We start from the raw sequence: 9,277 nt of genomic DNA, 5'->3' as shown, positions 1-9,277 counted from the left end.
GTTCAATCAATCAGTATATATTTGTTATTTATTTTTGGTATAGTGCATCATTTAATGTTGCCCAGTTGTGGCCTGTTGAGGGGCAATACATATCAAAAGTTCCAAAACATCTATTGTGTTTGTATGATCCACTATATAAACATAGTAATTATAATATCTACATACATGGCATTTGATTGGAGGCTAGTCTCACTTTGTCCCACAGCAACATTAGAATAGTTTAGATTTGTGTGTTGTTTATGTAAAAAAAAAAGATCTTGAAAGAAACACAATAGTTACTTTCTGAAGTAACTAGTTACTTTTATAATTTGTAACTGAGTAAGTAATTTAGTTACTTTTTGGAAGAAGTAACTAGTAACTGTAACTAGTTACTTTTTAAAAGTAACTTGCCCAACACTGCTTACCAGTACGCCTGTACCGGTTCCGCAACTGTAAGTTACTTCCGGGGTAGGCCTGATTGGCCCCGACAGGCACGTGACGCGGCAAACTCAGGACGCGCAACGAGGCTGCTGAGAGCTGTCGCGCGGAAATAGGCTGTCTATTGCCATTCTCTAACACAAACTCTAACCTTAACCAGCTCCTTAACAGCGCCTAAACTTAACCGTTCTAACCTTAACCAACTCCGAAACAATGCCTAACCTTAACCTTAACCTTAACCATGCCTAACCTTAACCATAGAAAGAATATTGCCATTCTCTAAGACAAACTCTAACCTTAACCAGCTCCTTAACAGCGCCTAAACTTAACCGTTCTAACCTTAACCAACTCTGAAACAATGCCTAACCTTAACCTTAACCATGCCTAACCTTAACCGGCGAAAGAATACACGTTAAAAAATAAATCATGTTAAAAAAAAAAATTTGATGGGATTCGAACTCGTCAACAACGGACCGCAGGACCGCTGCTCTGCCAGGTGAGCTGAAGCGCCGAATGAAAATCATGGCGGATTAGGGCGCTTACATAATTCCGCAAGCTCTGCCGCTCCGCTCCGCGGAGCGTGCCGCGCGGCAGAGAAAGTTGCGCGTCACGTGCCTGTCGGGGCCAATCAGGCCTACCCCCGGAAGTAACTTACAGTTGCGGAACAGTTACAGGCTACCAGTACCTGTAAGAAGGAAGGAGAAGATGCTGCTATGACGCCTGGATTTCCACAAGGGGATCAATAATATAGAAGGCGTGTCTTCAGTTTAGTTCAGTTATTTTTTATTTCTGGCTTTGGACACATAACAACGGTCATTCCATAAATCACCAAACCTTTACCAGCTGCTATTGCAGCATTGTCCAATTGTCCGAAAAGGGCTAGGGAGAAGCACTAGGCTTGTCAGGCCCTACCCCTGAAGACTTACGTTTCATTTTATTTATTTATTTTTTATTTACATACATACATAGTAGACACATATAGTAGACATTTCAGTATAGTATATCTGCAGTATATATAATAGTATATAGTACATAGTGTATACAGCACATATATAATGTGATGTGAGATATATAGTACATGATATATACAATACAATATAGTACCATAATATAATAGTACATACTGCAAATATAGTTCAATATAATATACAAATGAATTATAATATGATTATATAATGTGATATGATATAGCACACAATACAGTATCATACGTATTTATTATTATTATATATATTTTTTATATGCCATTAAAGCTCTTCTTCCCTTCTGTACCTATCAAAAATAGATTTTTTTTGTCTAGATTTGAATTGATTTATGTTTTCACAATATTTTAGTTCATCCTGTAGCCCATTCCACAGGGTGGCTCCGTAAGAGGAGATACACATTATTTTCAGGTTGGTTTTCATCACAGGTTTTTTGAAGTTCAATGGTCCTATCCAGATATGTGCTTCTTACATTTACCTGTAATTGATTATTTCTTGCTTTGTACATAACTTGCAGAGTTTTAAAGTTGACCATATCAATGAACTTCAAAATGTGTGATTGTAGAAACAGTGTGTGTGTGTGGTCCCGATATCCTGCATTGTTTATTACTTTTATTGCTCTTTTTTTGTAGCATAGTCAATGTATTTATGGTTGTTTTGTATGTGTTACCCCATACCTCTGTGCAGTAATGCAGGTAAGGCAAGATCATTGCACAGTACAGAGTGTGCAATGAGTTGGGATTGAGTACATGTCTCACCTTACTAATAATTGAGATGCTCTTTGCCATCTTAGCCCTCACATATTCTATATCTTCTATGTCTTAAGTCACCATCATGAGTTCTGCAGGTCAGATTAATTATATTTCCCTCAACTATTACGACTCCTGTCCCGGTAGCCTGCCTGCTCAGTCAGCCAAATGAAAAGCACTCTGGATAGTTTATGTCATCTTCATGTGAGCGTGCCCTCCTGTCGTTCAAACGGCAGCTTATCATTTCATAATGGCTACAGCTACTGGGCAGGCACGTGTACAGATAGCAGCCTAACGGGGCTCGAGCCCTTTTGCCCTCTGAGTCAAAAAGGGCACTCTTTTCCAGCTGGTATTAATTGTATAAAGTTTTTTCTTAATTTTTTTATTCAAATTCTATCAAATATAAAGAAGAAAATGTATAGTAGCAACCACAAAAGAATACACCACATCAATTTAAAACATAGTGTGGTTATGGATGTTGGCGGTGGGAATAGTGCATGTCAGTAGGGTGAGTGCCCTTTTTTTTGTGTTGAGCCCCTGCCCCCCAAAATGTCTGTGCATGGCCCTGCTACTGATAAATTGTCTAAAGGTTCAGTTCATCACAAATATTTGGGGCTATGGAGGAAGACGATAAGGATGAGGTGCTTGCACAACGGTGGAACAAACTTCCCACCACAGTCAGGAACACAACCAATCTTTCGTCGTCGACTAAAAACACACTTTCTTCAATCAATATCTGGAAAAAAGAATTGGGAAAAACGAATAACCTTTTTACTGTCTTCTACTATCATGAACTCTTCCACTAATTAATCTTCCTCGTCTATATTACTACCTACTATACAAATTATGTCTACTACTACTATGCACTCAACACTGCAGCGCCCACGTTTCAACACTTTGATGGACATTGTTATTCAGTTGTGCCTTCCTGCTGACCTGTCGTACAGAACCTTCCTGCTGACCTGTTGTACAGAACCTTCCTGCTGACCTGTTGTACAGAACCTTCCTGCTGACCTGTTGTACAGAACCTTCCTGCTGACCTGTTGTACAGAACCTTCCTGCTGACTTGTCGTACAGAACCTTCCTGCTGACCTGTTGTACAGAACCTTCCTGCTGACTTGTTGTACAGAACCTTCCTGCTGACTTGTTGTACAGAACCTTCCTGCTGACTTGTTGTACAGAACCTTCCTGCTGACTTGTCGTACAGAACCTTCCTGCTGACCTGTTGTACAGAACCTTCCTGCTGACTTGTCGTACAGAACCTTCCTGCTGACCTGTTGTACAGAACCTTCCTGCTGACCTGTTGTACAGAACCTTCCTGCTGACTTGTTGTACAGAACCTTCCTGCTGACCTGTCGTACAGAACCTTCCTGCTGACTTGTTGTACAGAACCTTCCTGCTGACTTGTTGTACAGAACCTTCCTGCTGACCTGTCGTACAGAACCTTCCTGCTGACCTGTTGTACAGAACCTTCCTGCTGACTTGTTGTACAGAACCTTCCTGCTAACTTGTCGTACAGAACCTTTCTGCTGACCTGTTGTACAGAACCTTCCTGCTGACCTGTCGTACAGAACCTTCCTGCTGACTTGTTGTACAGAACCTTCCTGCTGACTTGTCATACAGAACCTTCCTGCTGACTTGTCGTACAGAACCTTCCTGCTGACTTGTCGTACAGAACCTTCCTGCTGACTTGTCATACAGAACCTTCCTGCTGACTTGTCGTACAGAACCTTCCTGCTGACTTGTTGTACAGAACCTTCCTGCTGACTTGTCGTACAGAACCTTCCTGCTGACTTGTCATACAGAACCTTCCTGCTGACTTGTCGTACAGAACCTTCCTGCTGACTTGTTGTACAGAACCTTCCTGCTGACTTGTTGTACAGAACCTTCCTGCTGACTTGTTGTACAGAACCTTCCTGATGACTTGTTGTACAGAACCTTCCTGCTGACCTGTTGTACAGAACCTTCCTGCTGACTTGTCGTACAGAACCTTCCTGCTGACTCTTTGTACAGAACCTTCCTGCTGACTTGTCATACAGAACCTTCCTGCTGACTTGTTGTACAGAACCTTCCTGCTGACTTGTTGTACAGAACCTTCCTGCTGACTTGTCGTACAGAACCTTCCTGCTGACTTGTTGTACAGAACCTTCCTGCTGACCTGTCGTACAGAACCTTCCTGCTGACTTGTCATACAGAACCTTCCTGCTGACTTGTTGTACAGAACCTTCCTGCTGACCTGTCGTACAGAACCTTCCTGCTGACTTGTTGTACAGAACCTTCCTGCTGACTTGTCGTACAGAACCTTCCTGCTGACCTGTCGTACAGAACCTTCCTGCTGACTTGTCGTACAGAACCTTCCTGCTGACTTGTTGTACAGAACCTTCCTGCTGACTTGTTGTACAGAACCTTCCTGCTGACTTGTTGTACAGAACCTTCCTGCTGACTTGTCGTACAGAACCTTCCTGCTGACTTGTTGTACAGAACCTTCCTGCTGACCTGTCGTACAGAACCTTCCTGCTGACTTGTCATACAGAACCTTCCTGCTGACTTGTTGTACAGAACCTTCCTGCTGACCTGTCGTACAGAACCTTCCTGCTGACTTGTTGTACAGAACCTTCCTGCTGACTTGTCGTACAGAACCTTCCTGCTGACCTGTCGTACAGAACCTTCCTGCTGACTTGTCGTACAGAACCTTCCTGCTGACTTGTTGTACAGAACCTTCCTGCTGACTTGTTGTACAGAACCTTCCTGCTGACTTGTTGTACAGAACCTTCCTGCTGACCTGTCGTACAGAACCTTCCTGCTGACCTGTTGTACAGAACTTGTACTTTGGCTTTGGATAACAGCGTTCAGCTAGATGACTAAGTGTGTTTAGTGGTCTGATCATACAGGCAGGAGACCTGAGACACGCTGCTTCTGTCCACGCTGCGTTTGACAGGACCGCCACTTGGTGCCATTGTGTTAATACTAAGACACGATGCTAATTACTAATTAAAACTCAGCACATAGACACAGACACATTCACACACAGACACATTCCTCCATAACACTGAAGACACAGACAATCATAGTGGCCCTTAGACACTCCCTACAGATGGGTGACCTGGCCAGATCAACCCAGTCTCAGATTCAGACAAATAACTTACTTAAATTAACCTACTGTCACAAGTGTCACAAACCGTTAAAATACGACCCCCAAAGCAACATAACATCTATACATCTTTTCGAACAAGCAAGCCCACTCAACCATTATCAATGATCCTTATCAATAAGCCAGACTTAAGCCAGAGGCCAATATTACGATGTGATTACAGACATCACACACACACACACACGCTACCTACGTTACACACACAAATGCTACATTACGACAAAAAATTACAATACGACAATAACGACATAGCTCCGCGGCTAACAACAGCAACAATTACATGCCCACAGACTAAAACATTAATGTCACGACACTAAAGCATATCTATCTATCAATCAATCAATCAATCAATCAATCAATCAATCAATCAATCAATCTATCTATCTATCTATCTATCTATCTATCTATCTATCTATCTATCTATCTATCTATCTATCTATCTATCTATCTATCTATCTATCTATCCTATCTATCCTCCCAGATAGTCTTGTTTTGCAGGTTTATTTCTGCAGCCTCAAGAGTCCATTTCTAGCCTGTTGCCATTAGTTTAAATAACCATGAAAGATCTGGCAGGGTTTTAGAGGGTTAGGGTTATGGCTATATACACGGCTTTACATCTAACTGGATGAATATTCACTGTGACGTCGGTTTTCTTCAATATTTTAACAGTTACATTTTTTTATGGAGGGGATTAACACATACAGCTAAAACTAGAAATCCGGCTGTCACACGAAGCTTTCGACTGCATGCAGTTAGCGGCAGCGGCTCAGGAGGTAGAGCGGTCGTCTGGTAATCTGAATGTTCCCGGCTCGATTACGGCTCCTCCTTTGAGTAAGACACTTAACTCCTAACTGCTCCCGATGAGCAGGTAGGCACCTTGCATGGCCGCCTCCGCCGTCGGTGTGAATGTGTGAGTGAACGGGTGAATGTAAGGCATGAGTTGTGAAGCGCTTTGGATAAAAGCTGCTCCTAAGTGACAGCCAGTGGCTCAGCCTCCCTCCTTCTGAGTGACAGCCAGTGGCTCAGCCTCCCTCCTTCTGAGTGACAGCCAGTGGCTCAGCCTCCCTCCTTCTGAGTGACAGCCAGTGGCTCAGCCTCCCTCCTTCTGAGTGACAGCCAGTGGCTCAGCCTCCCTCCTTCTGAGTGACAGCCAGTGGCTCAGCCTCCCTCCTTCTAAGTGACAGCCAGTGGCTCAGCCTCCCTCCTTCTGAGTGACAGCCATTGGCTCAGCCTCCCTCCTTCTGAGTGACAGCCAGTGGCTCAGCCTCCCTCCTTCTGAGTGACAGGCAGTGGCTCAGCCTCCCTCCTTCTGAGTGACAGCCAGTGGCTCAGCCTCCCTCCTTCTGAGTGACAGGCAGTGGCTCAGCCTCCCTCCTTCTGAGTGACAGCCAGTGGCTCAGCCTCCCTCCTTCTGAGTGACAGCCAGTGGCTCAGCCTCCCTCCTTCTGAGTGACAGGCAGTGGCTCAGCCTCCCTCCTTCTGAGTGACAGCCAGTGGCTCAGCCTCCCTCCTTCTGAGTGACAGCCAGTGGCTCAGCCTCCCTCCTTCTGAGTGACAGCCAGTGGCTCAGCCTCCCTCCTTCTGAGTGACAGCCAGTGGCTCAGCCTCCCTCCTTCTGAGTGACAGCCAGTGGCTCAGCCTCCCTCCTTCTGAGTGACAGCCAGTGGCTCAGCCTCCCTCCTTCTGAGTGACAGCCAGTGGCTCAGCCTCCCTCCTCCTTCTGAGTGACAGCCAGTGGCTCAGCCTCCCTCCTTCTGAGTGACAGCCAGTGGCTCAGCCTCCCTCCTCCTTCTGAGTGACAGCCAGTGGCTCAGCCTCCCTCCTTCTGAGTGACAGACAGGGGCTCAGCCTCCCTCCTTCTGAGTGACAGCCAGTGGCTCAGCCTCCCTCCTTCTGAGTGACAGCCAGTGGCTCAGCCTCCCTCCTTCTGAGTGACAGCCAGTGGCTCAGCCTCCCTCCTTCTGAGTGACAGCCAGTGGCTCAGCCTCCCTCCTTCTGAGTGACAGCCAGTGGCTCAGCCTCCCTCCTTCTGAGTGACAGCCAGTGGCTCAGCCTCCCTCCTTTTGAGTGACAGCCAGTGGCTCAGCCTCCCTCCTTCTGAGTGACAGCCAGTGGCTCAGCCTCCCTCCTTCTGAGTGACAGCCAGTGGCTCAGCCTCCCTCCTTCTGAGTGACAGCCAGTGGCTCAGCCTCCCTCCTCCTTCTGAGTGACAGGCAGTGGCTCAGCCTCCCTCCTCCTTCTGAGTGACAGCCAGTGGCTCAGCCTCCCTCCTTCTGAGTGACAGACAGTGGCTCAGCCTCCCTCCTTCTGAGTGACAGCCAGTGGCTCAGCCTCCCTCCTTCTGAGTGACAGCCAGTGGCTCAGCCTCCCTCCTTCTGAGTGACAGCCAGTGGCTCAGCCTCCCTCCTTCTGAGTGACAGCCAGTGGCTCAGCCTCCCTCCTTCTGAGTGACAGCCAGTGGCTCAGCCTCCCTCCTTCTGAGTGACAGCCAGTGGCTCAGCCTCCCTCCTTCTGAGTGACAGCCAGTGGCTCAGCCTCCCTCCAGTAGATACCAGTTTCCTCTCTGTGCGTTCAGTAGAAAGCTATCTGACTGCATGTTAGCCTAGCTTAGCACAATGAATGGAAGCGGAGATGGCATTGTCCAACTAACACCTCTCCTGAAGGCTAACCGGCCATTTGATTTGATTTGATTTGACATTTAAAAAAATACAAGATTCCAGAAAAACGTCAAGGATGCTACACAAAAAAATTCAAGACTTATTTCCATTGTGGTCCTTAATCATCATGTCATCATCGGGAGCAATTAAGGGTTAAGTGTCTTGCTCAAGGACACTTCAACACAGTACACCAGGCTGTCTATCATCATTCACCTCGGGGCCTATCTGAGGCCTCGGGTCCACCAACCGTGACTGGATTTAACCCTAACCCTACCGGCGGTCTCCGGAGTCCACCAGGATTATACCACTTTGTTACACTCGTGTTCTGGCTGTTCGGTCCCCCGGCCGCATTCCAGCGTCTCACATGCTGCTGCATATGTTACCGTTCACAGGAACAGCTGGGCGGAGGGGCATATGGTGCAGGTGAGGACCGCGATCGAGTCACCGAGACAGACTGGGCTCACCGCTAACCCCCGAGAAGTGTGTTGCCGGGCCTGAGGGAGGGAGGCGAGGGGGGGGGGGGAGGGAGGAGGAAGGGATGGAGGGGGGAGGTGACGGGGTACGGCTCGGGGGAGGGAGGGAGGCGAGGGGACCGGGGTACGGCTTGGGGGTGGCGGGCGGGCACGACCCCAGGTAGATGAGGCAGCAGCGATCGCAGCTGGCAACGAGACCAAGAGAGAGGAAGTGAGGCGGGTCCTGGGCCTGGCGGGCCGCTGACCAGCCCCCCCCCCCCCCCCCCCCCCCCGAGCAATGCCAGCTGGCGCCGGAGAGGGTGGAACTCTGTGGAGAGACGCTGCTTCACTCTGTGGTGGAACTGTTTTAAAAAGTGAACCAATCAAATACAGGGGACATGATCTCTCTGGCCGGGAGAAAGGTCCCACAATTATGTGAGCCTGCTTCTTAACACTTTGATTGCCAGGCAGCAGGGGGCACTGTGGGCCTTCAGTGCCAGCGTTCTATTCAATGGAGAGCATTGCGTGTTTGCAGTGCTAAAAACTATATTTTATATTATAGCTATGGATCTAATAACGCCGTCGATTGTCAGTAGGTTTCTTCCGGTCAACGTGCAAAAAACTGATTCTTTTTTCACCTATACATTTCCGTTTTATACCGTGGTAAATATGAGTATAGTGGTAGAGTGTTCCTCTGTAATTCCAGGGAACTCTGTCAAAACAGCCCTTTAGTCAAATCCACTTATCACGTTGCCATTTTTCCCCTGATTATCATGCTGAGGAAGGGGGGGGGGGTGTTGGGAGGGTCGGGTGAGGGCATGAATGGGAGTGCACGAGACAAGTCTTGGCTCCCCCCCGCATGGGGATG

General features: G+C 47.3%; 1 protein-coding gene across 1 annotated transcript in view; it reads right to left on the bottom strand.

Moving 5' to 3' along the window:
* The window catches only part of LOC311223559 (CUB and sushi domain-containing protein 3-like), a gene marked incomplete at both ends in the record, with an annotated part of 752,195 nt that overhangs the window by 163,716 nt on the left and 579,202 nt on the right, over positions 1–9,277 (bottom strand).

The sequence above is a fragment of the Notolepis coatsorum genome, assembly GCF_963971535.1.
Source record: "Notolepis coatsorum genome assembly, chromosome: 2".
Lineage (NCBI taxonomy): Eukaryota > Metazoa > Chordata > Actinopteri > Aulopiformes > Paralepididae > Notolepis > Notolepis coatsorum.
This window is presented reverse-complemented; position numbering and strand designations above follow the sequence as displayed.